General features: G+C 41.7%; 1 protein-coding gene across 1 annotated transcript in view; it reads right to left on the minus strand.

The window, feature by feature from the left end:
- TENM4 (teneurin transmembrane protein 4) overlaps positions 1–15,673 on the minus strand; it is a 2,254,482-nt gene that overhangs the window by 102,313 nt on the left and 2,136,496 nt on the right. The window lies entirely within an intron of this gene.

Here is a 15,673-nt window from a genome sequence, read left to right on the forward strand (position 1 = left end):
TTTCACTGGATATTTATTCCACGACACAGAAGATAGACTTTTTAGTTGTCATGCCATCCAGTTATAGCAGAACTCTCCACTGATTAAAGTAGGGATTTTTGTGTATATGCTGATGGAAGGGTATGGCTCAAAACTTGGCATTTAGGTACACAGAAACAAAAGCTTCTGAAGGTTCAGTTCTAGTATCTACTCACTTGATTACTATGTCCCCTTTGGTCAGTCCCAGAAAAAACAGGATAAAATGCACCTGATTTTCTATTTCACTGATATTAGTTTTACTCTGGTGTATATCCAATGACTTCAACAGAATTACTCCTGATTCACACAGATGTGGAAGGAAAAGCAGTCCCATCAGTAAAACAATAATAATTTCTGTATTCCTTTGCACCTTCCATCCAAGGATCAAAAAGCACTGTATTAACAATTCAGCTCTGTGACATCCGAGGACACTGGGTAAATGACCATCACTGTTTGACAGATGGGGAAACAAAGACACAGAGGACCACATTCACCCTATTGTAACCCCGCTGAAGTTGACAGAACACCACGAGGAAAGTATTTGGCTCAAAGTAGTAACGTTTGTGGACAGCCAGAGGCAGTACCCATAACTTCCATTCTGAGGCCTCTACATTACCCACAAGACCATTCTTCTCATCTTCTTCAGTGAGAGCTGAAGGAGAGTCTGGAATGGTCACCAAGTCCTTGAGTCTTCTGATCATCCTTACATTTTTGTGGAAGGATAAGCATTACTGTGGACTCCTCTTCCGAAGCCCAAGAAATTCTTGCTATTGGGAACAATGGACTCGGCAGGCTGAATTACCATTACCTATTCAAACCAACACCAAAAGCATTACTGATGACTGCTTGCTCATTTTAAAGTGGTTAAGCAGAAATACAAATAAAGCACATTTTCATGAGATAATGGAGAAGGGTTGCTACCTTCTTCCACTGCCTCCCCACAAACTACAAGCAAAGAGGAAAAAAGAGACTAAATGTTGTAGATGCCTTAACTGGTGCCCTAGACAAAAAACTAACAATTATGATGGTAACTCTCCCAGAGTCTAAGCAGATGAAAGCCTATGAGTAAAGTTAGCCAATACACTGGACTAGATCCTCAGCTGGTGTAAACAGAGCTTTGCTGCTTTGCACCAGCTGAGGATCTGGACCATAGCTTTCATGAGTTCATGGGCACTTAGGTCTGCAGGGATAAAGAACAGCCACACAGTTACAGGCACAATAAAAATATGCAAAAGAACTCACTCTAACGGGGAAACTCTAACAAACACATCTGCACTTCTAGCTTCCATCGAATGACCTCCCCCCCAACAACTCTTCAAATTGTCATGCTCAGCTTCTTTGCTCCATCTCCATTTATTTACTTACCGATTTGGACGAAGACAGCCCATCTTAGGAGACAAGTAACTCTCAGGAAAGCCTATCTGGCCCCCAGGAATCCCCTTGAGGGCTATAACAAGTCCTTTACTCCCAGAGGGTAGTCCTTCCCAGATTATAGTCACAAAAAGAAACTGGGGCAGTGTGTACAAATATCTGAACTTAATTGAAGTGGGATGGGGATGAGAAAGATACTGAATCCCAGACTTTGCCTGATCAGATCCTCAAATTTTCTACTTTCCCAGCTGATAAAATTTGCCCCATTTGGGAAAAACAATTAACGCTGTGCTTTGTAAGCAGCTGGCCTCTCCAGTGTCATCGTGTCCTTTCTGGAGGCGAAATTGACTACCCACAATGCACTCAGCCCCCCCAGGAACCTGGTTAATGCTAATTTAGTCAGCCATTTCCTTCAGAAGACCTTGGTCTAAATGCAATTACGGTGCAAACACGTTAAGTGGTACCACAAAGACTCTCAGCCCTGCTTGGAAGGTCTCCCAATATATTTACATAAAATTATCTCTCATGTTAATAGGGAAGATTTATTCCATCAGTCTAGTTTGGCCAGCACTGAAGATGTTTTCTGCAGTTGAGCAAAACTGAATGTCTCTTTGCTGTAGACTTGTCTTTCCAATGAATTATTAACATATTTCATCTACTGGCTGAACTATATTTTTTCAAGACGGCATTTACATGTGGCTGTGCAGATCCCTTGTTTTACAATAACCAGTTCTCCAGTCTGTTTTTTTAATTAGCCTTTCCCAACCCCTCTGGTCTTTTATTTTTCTATAGAGGTTTCCCTATAATTAGGGAACACTAAATCATTGCTGAATTGCTACCATGTGGCTTGCTAGATGGCGAGTCTGAGACAAAGTAATTTTAGACCATTGCTTTCTGAAGTAATTTGTAATCACTAGAAGATTAAGTTAATGTCCACCTGTCCCCCTGGGAATGATCTAGGGCCCAGTGCCATCAAAAGTAGAGACACATTCACTCTCCCCTTCCACAGGTATAGAGAAAGTCCTGTTTTCTTTAGTAAGACCTGTGTTTACATGCGGGGGAGAAAAAAAATCCAAGTATGCCAACAGTTATAAAATACTAGAAATCAAAGGAAAAATCCCAAGTAGGTCATTTAATCCATCTTCATGCCAGGAAAGATTGCTCCCTACAGTATGTTTCCTAGCTCTTTGGTTTAATGTTAAACATCTCAGGCAGTGGGCTTTCCAAAGCATTATTATTAATAATTATTTGTTTAGTGCTGGGAACATGCTTGGCATTGTACAGTAGACAAAATAAAGGCATTCCTTTTCCTGAAGGACTTCCCTTGGGAAATTATCCCATAGTCTAACATGGTCTAATCTGATGCTTGTTGAAATTGATGGAAATACTCTCACTGATTTAAAAAAGGCATTGGATGAGGCTCACATATTTCACCGTTAGGAATTATTTTCTGGTGTTCGTGCTAATTTTTCCATTTCTTAGTGTTACGCCATTACTCCTACTCATGACCCATTGTATCACAACCCTAGCTCCTTTTTTCTTGGAAGCTGAAAGGCTTCAAATACATTTGGATGATTCACATGTTCTCCACACCCCCTTAGTCATTCTTTGGCCATGTTATTTGTATTAAATATTTTTAATCTCCACTCAGAATTCCCCACATCCCTATATTTGTTATTGTTACTTTTCTATAAGTTACTTCCAACTTTGTTTGACATCTTTTTGGTACTGAGGTGCCCAGAACTGAACATTCTGTTCCAGATGGGGCTTCATCAGAGCTCCACAAAGTGAATCGAGAGGAAGGATAGTTCTGTTGTTAAAGCCCTCATGTCAAAATCAGGAGATTTAGCTTCTATTCCTGGTTCTGCCACAGACTTCCAGTGTGACCTTGGGCAAGTCACATAGTCTCTCTGTGCCTCAGCTACCTATCTGTAAAATGGGAATAATAGCACTGCTCTATCTTACCGGGACATTGTGAGGATAAATGGAGTAATGTTTTATTGTCTTGGACATAGGTGCTTATACCGCTATGGTATTGTGGTACTGGTTTGTGATGTGCTCAGATACCCTGGTGATGAGCGCCAGAGAAAAATCCTACTAGTAAAGCAAGTTATTACAGATGTGGTCTTGGGTCACTTGCTTCTATCGTCCTTTTGCTCATTTATAGTGCAGGATGCAGTGTAACGTACAGTCCCACTCTGCCCCGGAAGCTAGTGCCAATGACAGTGCCAACCTAGCGCAGTTCCTGGACCCTTGTCTCCCAGCTACGAGGGAGAAGACTCCTTACACTCTCTTCCTGCACAGGGTGAGCCACAACCTGGCTCCTCCTGTTTAGTTTAGCAGTGGGGAAAGTCGACAGCTGACAACTACTTAACAAACCTCTGGATGTCGCTTGAATCATGAAGTTTGGTAAGAAAATGGAAATAGAAGGGTTCTTGAGACGTTAAACAAGAAAGACTTAAAAAAAACCCAAGGAAAATTAAAATTAAAAAGTAGCCATCCAGAAAGGCTCCCACACAGCTATGTATAACACAAGTGAGTTCCTGAAAGAGTTTGGCATATGTCAGACAGCTGGGATTCAAAACAAATTAATTAGGCTAGGCAGAGAACCTTGCCAATAAATGGAGCACCAGAATGCCAGTGTCAGGCTGAGGACCACCTAAACATGTTGATATCCGATCAACTGTGCATTCAGAGATTTGCTGAAGTGGCACTGACAGACAGAGTCTGCGACAGCTTCTGCAGCTCCACTTCCTGAGGAGCTGATGGAGTGGGAGACACAGGCGAAAAGGAATGTCAGGCAAAAAACAAAAACGACCCAACTCAGCAAAGGGAAGTCAAATCTAGTCTGTCTGCAGGATCTAAACTCGACTGGTTCTCTTTTTTTAGCCTATGCCTCTAGGCTAGCTGTACATGCCCCATCACTTGAGCGTCAGGAAAGCGTGTTGTTCTTTTATGGGTTTGTTTTTTAATTGTTAATATTTTGCAGAAATGCTCTACATTTTGTCACTCATTCTTCAAAAATATACAGTCCCAAATAATGCAGGCAATTAATCAAAATGTTATATTCAAAGCCCATTACTTAAACTGGTTAAGGAAAACTGGAGAAAAAACCAACAGTATAATGCTGGCATAGTTTTAGGAAAACAGATAATGAAGCTGGTATCTGAGGCATCTCCATAAAGCTTTTATTCACCAAGATGTACAATAACAGCTCTAGATACACAGTGTACCCTATTTGGGTTTTTACACCAAGCCCATCACCATGGTATCTGAGCATCTCTCTACCTTGTTTTTTATAGAATCAGAAATGTATGGCTGGAAGGGACGGTGAGAGGCCATATAATCAGGCCCCCTGTGCTGAGGGAGGACCAAATAAACTTAGACTACTCCTCACAGGTATCTGTCTAACCTGTTCTTAGAAACCTCCAATGGGATTCCACAACCTCCCTTGGAAGCCTATTCCAGAGCTTAACTACCCTTATAGTTGGAACAATTTTCCTATTATCTAACCTAATCTTCCTTGCTGAAGATTAGGCCAGTTACTTCAGTCCCACCTTCTTGTCCTACCCACAGATCAGGTGAATTACTTCTTGTCCTACCATCAGAGGAGTACTCCTGCTGAGGCATCACCAGTGACAAGTAGAGCAGGACAATTACCTCCCTTGCCTTACATACGACACTCCTGTTGATATGCCCCAGAGTGATGATAGCCGTTTCTGCAACTGCATCACTTTGCGGACTCATATTCAATTTGTGATCCTTCAAATCCTGTACAGCAGTACTACCACTTAACCAGTTACTTCCAATTTTGTAGTTATGCATTAGATTTTTCCTTTCCAAGTGAAGTACTTTGCACTTACCTTTACTGAATTTCATCTTGTTGATTTCAGACCAATTCTCCAATTTATCAAGGTCATTCTGAATTCTAATTCTGTCCTTCATGCAGCTGGGTGTCATCCACAAATGTTATAAGCATACTCTCCACTTCATTATCCAAGTCATGAATCAAAATATTGAATACTGTTGGTCCCAGGACAGACCCCTGCAGGACTCCACTAATTACATCCCCTCTTTGACCATGAAATATTGATAACTACTCTTGGAGTACAGACTTTCAACTAGTTTTGCATCCACTTTATAATAATTTAATCTAGATCACATTTCCCTAGTTTGCTTATAAGCATGTCATGTGGGACTATGTGTCAAAAGCCTTCCTAAAATCAAGATATATGACATATACAGCTTCCCCGCATGCACTAGGCCAGTAACCCTGTCAAAGAAGGAAATTAGGTTGGTTTGGCATGATCTGTTCTTGACAAATCCATGATAGCTATTACTTGTCACCCTCTTATCCTCCAGGTGCTTATAAATTGATTGTTTAATAATTTGTTCCAGTATCTTTCCAGGTATCAAAGTTAGGCTGACTGGTTTATAATTTTCCAGGTCCTCTTTGCTTCCCTCTTTTAAAGATAGTACATGTCTGCCATTCTTTAGTCCTCTGGGACCTCACCCACCCTCCAAGAGTTCTCACAGATAATCACAAACGGTTCTGAGATTGCTTCAGCTAGTTCCTGAAGTACTCTAGGATGAATGTGATGAGGCCCTGTCAACTTGAATACATCTGACTTATCTAAATATTCTTTAACTTGGTCTTTCCCTATTTTGGCTTGTGTTCCTTCCTACTGTTAATATTAATTGTGTTAAGTATCTAGTTACAATTCACCTTACTGCCTTTTATGTCCCTGGCTAGGTGTAATTCATTTTGTGTTTTGCTTTTCTATATTTGTCCTTACATGATTGTGCTATTCTTTTCTATTCATCCTTAGCAATTTATCCATGTTTCCCCTTTTTGTATGATTCCTTTTTAATTTTTAGGTCATTAAAGAGCTCCTAGTGTAGCCACATTGGCCTGTTACTTATTCTTCCCTTCTTTCCTTTGCATTGGGATAGTTTGCTGTTGCACTTTAATATTGTCTCTTTGAGAAGATACCAGCTCTCCTGAACTCCTTTTGTATTTACCTCTGGTGTGTAGGTTTAGTTCCCTGGCTAGCAAGTGCCCAGCTTTTCAAGCCCTGCGTTATGTATTTCTGCCATCATTCTGCTCAATGCAGACTTACACCGTAGAATTTATAGGACTAGTTATTAGTCATTCTCAGTTGACAAAGATCTTCTCCAACACCACTGGCCACCATTCTACTGGCAATATTGCCAGTAAGCTATTCATATCTGTAATTCTCCAAAATTGAAAAGGCACCTTCGGTGCATGCCAGTTTAGTAACAAAATAACATTTATGTGAGGTAACAGCTGTACACTTTCCACTTGTAAAAACCCCATGATCACAAAACCACCTCCACAGAACAACTCCACTTAGACTCCTTTGATGTCAGGATTTTGTTCTAAACTGCCTTGTTGGTTATAGAATCCCTATTAGATTGGTCCTATTTATCAAATCCAGGCTCGCTCTCTTCCTTCTGGAAGCACACCCTCCTCTCTGATCTGCCAAACGATTTGGCTGCTGTTGGAAGGAGAAGCTTCTGCTGCTCCTCCTGCCATCTATAATATCTTGGATCACTCTGCCTCATCAAATCACCATTTCCAGGGAAAAATGACTTTTCAGATGAGATTGGTAATGAGAAGAAGAGCAGATGAGGCAGCAGGATATAGGAAAGATATCCCACAATACAGGAAATTAAGAGAAGACTGTTACACTAGCAGTGACTTGTGCAATTAGATAATATTTAACTCCTACTATGCTACTCTACCCTGAAAAAGTACTTTTGGACACAGTTTGCATAGAAAGTGCTACACAAAATAAAGTTATGTTATGCTATGATGTAAAGTCTAAGGGGAATTCGTTGCTTTCGGTAATGCCTTAGATCAAAAAGATTTAAAAGCTGACTCTCCTCTCATTTACACCAGTGCACCTCTAAGAGGAGTTGCTCCTGATTTACACTTGTGTAAGTGGAAAGATAATGAGGGGTTTAGGTTCTTAGCCCTGCAGAGGGTTTTAGTAGCTCTTATGGTGCAAGCTATTTTTGCATATAATGATGAGTTAGGTTAATTTCATACCCTACAAAAATGTGGTTCTGCAAGCCATTATTTCTATGAGAAGTAACAACTTCATAGTGCAGTAAATCTAAAAAATGAATGATATGCTTATTCTTATGCCACGTCTCATGAGGCTTGTGAAATCAAATTGTGGAAGAATTTGCTTACCTGATCTCACAGATATTATAATTAGTATTACTAATAGTTATTAGTAAGCTCTTAGAAAGCTCCGGCAAGGTGCTCAATGCTGTACAAGACACAAACTAAAGGCAGTTCCTGCTCACAGTCTGCACAAGACAGACACAGTGATAGAAGGACTCAATGGGGCACACAGAAGGAAGAACACATTGTTTAAACATTAATGATGTAATTAGCTCACTTCTTGTGGGCACTGCAGAAAAAAGATTATTAAACTGTCTACAGGCTGTTTGCTAGCATTGTAGTGATACAATTTTGAGTTGTGGGACTTATGAAGAGAGTAGATCAAGAAAATATATAGATTTTTCAGGGGGGAGGGTGTTGTATTATAGTGATTTATTTATTTAGGAAGTTTTAGCAGGTTTAAAAATCATTGCCATGTAAATGTCACAAACAAAATGACAATCCTTACAACAGTTAGCATGGTTTCTTTTTGTTCCACAAGACATTATGGGGCCAGAGAATAATCAAATCTTTTTATTTAGCCAAGAATTACCATAATAGAGAGGGAGTCTCTTTAAACCATCCAGAAGATGTTTCTGGCAATTTTATTAAATTGAATGGAACTACTGACTCTACTCATATTTATCAAATCAGGCACATCTATTAAACACTAATATTAAAAAAATTGGACAGGTGAGTGGAGCCAATATAGTCTGAGTATTGAATAAATGGTAACCCGATATTTATTTGTCCTACGCTTATTTTGCTGGGTATGTAATTGATCCATTAATTTTTCCATGACAAGCAGCTCCCATATTTTTTTTAACTTGTCCTCTAGTTTTGAACTAGTTTTCTTTCCCCACTGAAAGGCTATCAGTAGTTTACCAGTGACTAGCAGATGAGATCTTAATTCTTCAGATCTTTGAATATAACCAATTCCATTAGGAAACCCCAGGAGAATAATCAAAGGATCATTGGTAATAAGTATCCAATACTTTGTAATCTTTGGATGCAAATTGTATCCCAATACTGACTGGATATGTCCATCATATCACAGGATTTGTTTTTGATGACTCCATGCACATTGAATTCAATTAAGGAATCTGCAAATGGGCAATGATCATGGTATGGATCATTTTATCAAAGTTATGGAAAGAAACTTACAAAAGGATTGGAACTTCAGCCCTGTTTTCATGTACATGAATCCTTCTACTACCTGTATATTTTTGCCGTAGCTTATGGCATAGAATTAGTTATATTGACATTTAAAAATCACAATGGCATGAAATGTCACCATACTCTACATTTTTAAGTCAAAAGGAAGGCTGAAGTCAAAGGCACATACTGCTATTGTCCTCTGGAGAGGAGAGAGGATTTTTTAAAAGTACGCTCTATCTTTGCTTAAGAGGAATATTACCAAAGTAAAAGAAGCTATTTTGAGCCTTCTGACCTCTTCTTTGTTCTTTTCAGTTTCAGAAAACATGATCTTTAGTTATTAAAGAGGCCACTTAAGCAGAAAGCAATAAAAGAAGGTGACAAGGAGATGGTGTAAAAACCTCTTGTATTTTCCTAAAACATAAAAATGTCTCCTTAATCTCAAGGCTAGGGATAGGAAACTATATTATTATTATTATATTATATTATAATAATATGAAACATATTAGACACACCATGACCCTTGTGATAGACCCAGGCCAGTTGTGTACAACAGAGTAGTAAAAGGCGAAAGATTTATACGATCTGAAGAGAAACCAGAGTATACAACAACAGAGTAGTAGAAGGCAGATATACTGGCCACTGGATTAGCAGTTTTCTGTTCCCTGACTGACCAGAGCAGGGGCTGCTCCAGGCTAATGAGAACACCTGACTCCAATTAACCTGCAAAGAGTCAGGTGAGACCACTAAGTTAATGTGAACACCTGACTCTAATTAAGGGCCCTTCTGATACTATAAAAGGGCTCACTCCAGTCAGGCTGAGGAGTGCCAGGGGGCCAGAGGAGAGGAAGTGTGGCTGAAGGGCTGAGTAATGAAGACACCCTCAAGCGGGAGAGCTTTGGGGAAGTGGCCCAGGGAAATGTAGAAACTCTGGCAGGCAGTGAAAGGTCGGCTGCCAACAGCTGCTGCCATTAGGGTCCCTGGGCTGGAACCCGGAGTGGAGGGTGGGACCGGGTTCCTGCCCCCCAACCCACCACTACAGAAACACCTCCTGGGAGGGGAAAACAGGCCCCTGTCAGGACAGGAGGCTAAACTGTTTTGGTATAAGGCTGTAAGAGCAATAGAGACTGGGAATTCTCTCATCAACCTCCTTGCTGGCTTATGATGAAAAGGGCTCAGTAGACTGCAACCCTGGCCCTAGAGAGAGAAGGCCTACCTGGAGGGTTGCAGTGAGCCTCTGAATCTAGCATAAACCGCCTGGAAGCGTGGGACTCAGGGGGACAAGGTTGGAGCTCTGTCACACCCTCCATTAAGCACACTGAATAGATCTATATCAAGGTTTATTCAAACCTATTAATGATAATGATGCAGTTCAAATAGATAAGGTATTCTTCTTCAAACCCTGTCCTAAACTGTCTATAGCAGGGATCACCAATCTTTGGCACGCGGCCCATCAGGGAAATCCGCTGGCGGGCCAGGCCGGTTTGTTACCTGCAGCGTCCGTAGGTTTGGCCAATTGCAGCTTCCACTGGCTGCGGTTCACCGTTCCAGGACAATGGGGGTTACGGGAAGTGGCGTGGGCTGAGGGATGTGCTGGCCGCCGCTTCCCGCAGCCCCTATTGGCCTGGAATGGTGAACCGGAGCCAGTGGGAGCTGTGATTGGCCGAACCTGCAGATGCTGCAGGTAAGCAAACCGTCCGGGCCCGCCAGCAGCGTTCCCTGATGGGCCATGTGCCGATCCCTGGTTTACACAGAGTTTCTGTGCTCTGTTAACAGCTTCTGTGTTTCACCCAAGAGGTGGCTGTATTTCATTAGTTCCATCACATGTATGGTATTCTACTACAGACCAACATACACAGCTCTGAGAAGTGACGGGCCTCCTGGAGCCAATCCAAAGCCATGTGTTGGATCAGCTGACATCAGGGATTATCAGCAGAACCTCACAATCTTCTCTGTTGCATCCGTCTCCTGCAGATGGTAAAATTGACCTCAGGCAGAAGCCAGCTCGTGGATGCATCACTGCATCATCACTTTGTTTTGTGTCCACATCAAGCTCTTCCAGAGGCAAAGAGGCCTAACTACAATATTTCAATTAAAGCCAGAACAACAGAAGGTAGTGTGGAGATGTCATTACTACACAAGATTGTGAACTTGGGGACTGCATTGATCACTTTAATTTCAGGCTCCTATATCAGGCTTTATCCTGAGTGCTATAAAAGATGCATTTTTTACCACACGGTAACAAACCCCTGGAAGCTATTCCATAGCGAAAACACGGTGAAGGCAAGGCACCTTAGTTTTACCACCAGGTAAAGTAGGTAAAGTAAATCCCTACCTCAGGCTAACTTTGCCTAGTTACCTCATAGTAAAACTAAAGTGCCTGGTCTTCGCTATGCTTTTACCTCAGAATAGCTCCCCTGTGTTAAGTTACACCCCCCCCCATCCCCCAAATACACCTTTTTTAACAGTGAAGACAAGGCCTACATGTTTGTCTGGGCAGCTGACTATCACCCGACATAGAAAGACACCGAGAAGGCAAACAAATGCCCCCTTCCAAGGGTATTATGAAAGCACCATGCAGATCTGCATTTTAAATCCCTGAGAACTGAGCTGAAAGGCTTAAACTACGAGATTTGGATGGCACTAAGTCCCCAACCCTTCCACATTCTGTTGCCTTCTGGCCAGGATCAGCTGACTGGCTTTAGCTCTAGATAATGTATGAGATAGGGTTTGATTCTGCAAAGTAAAAAAAATAAAAAAATAAAAAACATACACTATATTTTATAAAATACCAAACTGTTCCATTTATGTAGTACCTTCCACCTCAAGAACTCAACATGCTTTTATAACCATTTACTAACTTTGCCTCAAACACTCCTCTAGGATAGGTACATGTTGTTATCCCCATTGAATAGATGGGGAAACTGAGGCATAGAGAGGTGACGTGATTAGCCTCAGGTTATATCAGGAATCAGTAGCAGAGCTGGCCATAAAATTACGGTGAGTTCATGGAAAATTAATTATACTGACAGCACAGTATCATGGCTTTACATGATAGCTGTGCCATAATCCATCAGGGGGTCAAAAGCAGCCACTCTTTCAAAACACTCTGAGATCTTTTAAAACACACTATAGAAGAAAGTCTGTTCTATGCCTGGCTTCCGGAGGTAGCTTAGTCCTATGCTGACACTTGCCATAAGAGACTCCGCGGGCCATGAATTTAGACTACTGTCTGACACTGTCCCTCAAGAGAGAACAAGGATATCAGGTGTCCCACTTGAAAGTCAACAACTTGACATCAGTGCATCTTGCACTGCTCCTTATGGTGATGGACAACTAAGAACGGCTTAAAGATACAAAGCAAACAGCAAAAGTAAGTGGTTTTGAAATCAATACAAGAATGATCAAGTGGCAGAAGAGTACTTGTTATCTGTTCATCAAAACGATGCAAAAAGACATTCTGTGCATTCCGAATTTAATTTAGCTACTTGCTTTATCATCATAAACATTCATTTCAATATAGGCAGTGGTTTTTTTGTTTTTTTTTAACCCAGACATGAACACTATATAATTGCTGGTATTTTGGAGGAGACACGGTCTTTACCTTTATCCATCAAGGTAATTTATCACTGTCCTTTTTTCTCTCCCCCTTTTGCGGTGATGAGGTGGCTTGTCAGCTCAGCTTGTTCTTAAAAAGCTAGAGTGTAATTCAATAATAAATTCACTCAAAGGCTAGCGGTCATGAGATATTCGTTTATTTGTACTCCATTAGATGATCTGCACTGCTGTTCTAGCTAAGCCAAGTCTTTAAAGCCCAGGGGATGTATTGTATAGATATTCTGTCATATATTTCATTCTGCTGCCACTTCTGCACAGGCCATGTAGGAAATGCAAACGTACTGTGCTGATACGGTTCCACCAGGGATAATAAACACCTCCCTTCCAACAACAGCATTACATACAAACTCAAGCAATAAATAGACAGTGAGGGCTAGATTGTGGCTTTAGAAGCTGCTGCCGCGTTAGTGGGAGGGCCACAGAGGGGCATCACACTAGCCACAGGGGCTGGAGGCATTCTCCCCATGGAGGGCAAAAGCAGGCGGGCAGAATGCCTTCTCCTGGGCACTGAAGGCATGGAGTGCACACAGAAACAGCAACTGCAGCATACTTTTAAAGGCCGCTGAGGACACCCCCACCCTCAGCTTTGACCCACTCCCCACCCTGCTCCTGTTGGGATGCCCACTGCTGCCAATTCCCCCTGCTCTGCACTCCAGGGGTGCTAACCTCCCCCATGCAGGATCCGAGTACCTCCTACACTGAAATGGGAGTTACCTGGATAGTGCAGAAGGTAAAACAGGGGCCAGAATTCTGATCACCTCCAGTGCAGCAGACAGACTCGCTGCACCCTCTCCCCACCCATCCCCATTGTGCGGGCAGGGTATGGCCGTGAAAGGGAAAAAGGAAATGGCTACATATGTCACCGCTTAGGAACAAATGCTACCACCCTGGCTCACGCTAAGCATTACTTTCCTCTGCAAGCAGTCTCATGGATAGCAGCAAGATTATTATCTGCCAATCTCACACTGGACACAAGCCGCGGGGAAGATTCAACAACAAGAATCTGTGTTCTGTTTTCTGAATGTTAATGATAAATGGTGTGCACATGCGTGTCCCTCTATCAGCCCTGTGGAGTGGATCCCAGAACACTTTACTGACCACACACATTTTCTCTGGGTAGGAATTACTGATAGTGCAGTGCTCAAGAGTTGCCACCTCTGGGGTGACAAGCGATAGCTTTAAACAGCACACAGCAACAGCATCCAAAACTTCAGGATAGCGAGTATCCAGTTAGTCCAGAATATCCCCCCTCTCCTGGGAAAAGTGCCATAGGATCCTAAATGACCACAAGGGCTCAGGACCCGAGTTTTACATCTCATCAGAATAACAGCATCTCCAGCAGCTCAGTTTCACAAGTGTCCCTGATATCATGCTGGGGCACTGGCCTGGCACTTGCTCAGAGGAAAAAGTACCCACCTACTGAGCCACTAACATCACTTTCTGCAGCACATGGATTTTCCTTAGCGAGCTCCTATGCTAAGCTCAAGGCTGTTTAATGTGTGAGATGTGATATCACAGCTGGAAATGGCATGTCTGCAGTCCATATTTATTGATAATCACCCACTGTTGATATTTAAAGAATAGCAAAATGTCATAAATAACTGATGTAATTGCAGAGCTCTTCATGCTGAAAGTAGATTAAACAGGAAGGCCAATTTACCAGTTCCAATGTTATAAACGAAAAATAATCAGTTATGAAACCTGTCCCACTAATTTTAATCTTTGCATTCCCTGTTCTAGCAGAGGAAGAGCTTTATGTGCCAGGCATGTATGAAACCTCAGCCTTTTGGGTGGCAGATGTCTCTTTTGAGCTCAGATCTTTCAATTGTAGGATATTTAAATACTTCAAGATGAAATCCACTCCTGAGCAGAGAAGAGAGCCAGCACAAAGCCTATGAACCATTTAAGCCCTGTTTTTAAGGAATTAAGTGGCACTTAAGCAGTAACATAGATCTTGTACTGGGGCATAGAAGTGAATTTCGCTCTCGTCATACCAGTACACTATTGGGCAGCTTCACCCATTATATGAATGGGCGACATGAGTAATTCCTGGAATATCTGCTTGTTACTGAAAACAGAGTAGGCTCTTAAAGAACACACACAAATTGCATTGTAATATATGGACGGTAGAATCCGACAGTTCTTCAGTTGTCGTTGGGAAAGCTCATTAAACAGAGACACGATGTTGGATCTACATATAACAAATCTTCCTGTCCTTAAAAATGTTGTTATACATGATCTGATCTCAGATTCCCCTATAATAAGGCTCCTGATTGACAGCTCAGGCTTGAGAAATGCTACCCCAAAAATATCATCTTGAAAATGAAATTTCTAGTATAAATTTATTCCATGTTCTGGTACATGCTTTTTATTGCAATAACTAAGAATCCTGGTATCTGACAGTCGAGAATCTGTTAAACTAACACTTAGGCAAGAGTCTGCACTATTTAGTATCCAGCTATAAAATTTACAGTCTTGTGAAGACTGATAAATATAACATTGTTTGCTACATAATGATTGCTTGGCTTTAATCCAAAGCCCTGTAGGTAGCCTTCTTGGGTTTGGCAGAGAGTCAAATCATGGACATCAGCATATCAAGCCGACTCACTGACACTGATGTACTTTTAAGAGGCTCATGTCTGAGGTCAGCTTCCAGGACCATTGCAGAGAGTCACAGAGGGTGGTGAGCATGGGGTACCGAGGGCAATATCCTTTTGTCAGCTGATCCATGGAATAACCTTGGATCAGCTTCAACAGAGCCTATGGTGGCTGTTGAAATTGCAAGTATTGAATTGGCCCTATGAGCATGCCAAGTTAGGTGTTTACAATTCCAACGCATTTCCATGGCACAGCTACTTTCTCTGGGAAAGCTGAACATAAGGGATAATTAATCAGATTGAATTTAAATTCTGACACTGCCAAGTTTGATCAGCGATGTCTAGAACCCTTCCCATAGCTCAGCATGAAGCTTCTGAAAGACAGAACTCAACACATAGTGAATGATCACTGAATTATCAAGAATTCAGCAAGGTACTTAAGCATGTGCTTTACTGTAAGCACAAGTCGTCCCAGGACTTCAACAGAACTATTCAGGTGCTTAAAATTAGGCATTCACTTTGCTGATTTGGGGCATGAACTGCAGATTCTTGCTGTTCCCTACTTCTCATGATGATGAATGTCTCAGCATTAAAAAACTTCAACCTGCTTTCTGCTTTACTTTTTACATGAGAAATATCAGGCCTTCTCTATGCTGCAGGACCTTTTCAAGCTCTTTGGAGGCCTTTAATAGTCAGATGTAACATGAGGCTGTAACTCTAG

The sequence above is a fragment of the Lepidochelys olivacea genome, assembly GCF_965140295.1.
Source record: "Lepidochelys olivacea isolate rLepOli2 genome assembly, chromosome: 1".
NCBI lineage: Eukaryota > Metazoa > Chordata > Testudines > Cheloniidae > Lepidochelys > Lepidochelys olivacea.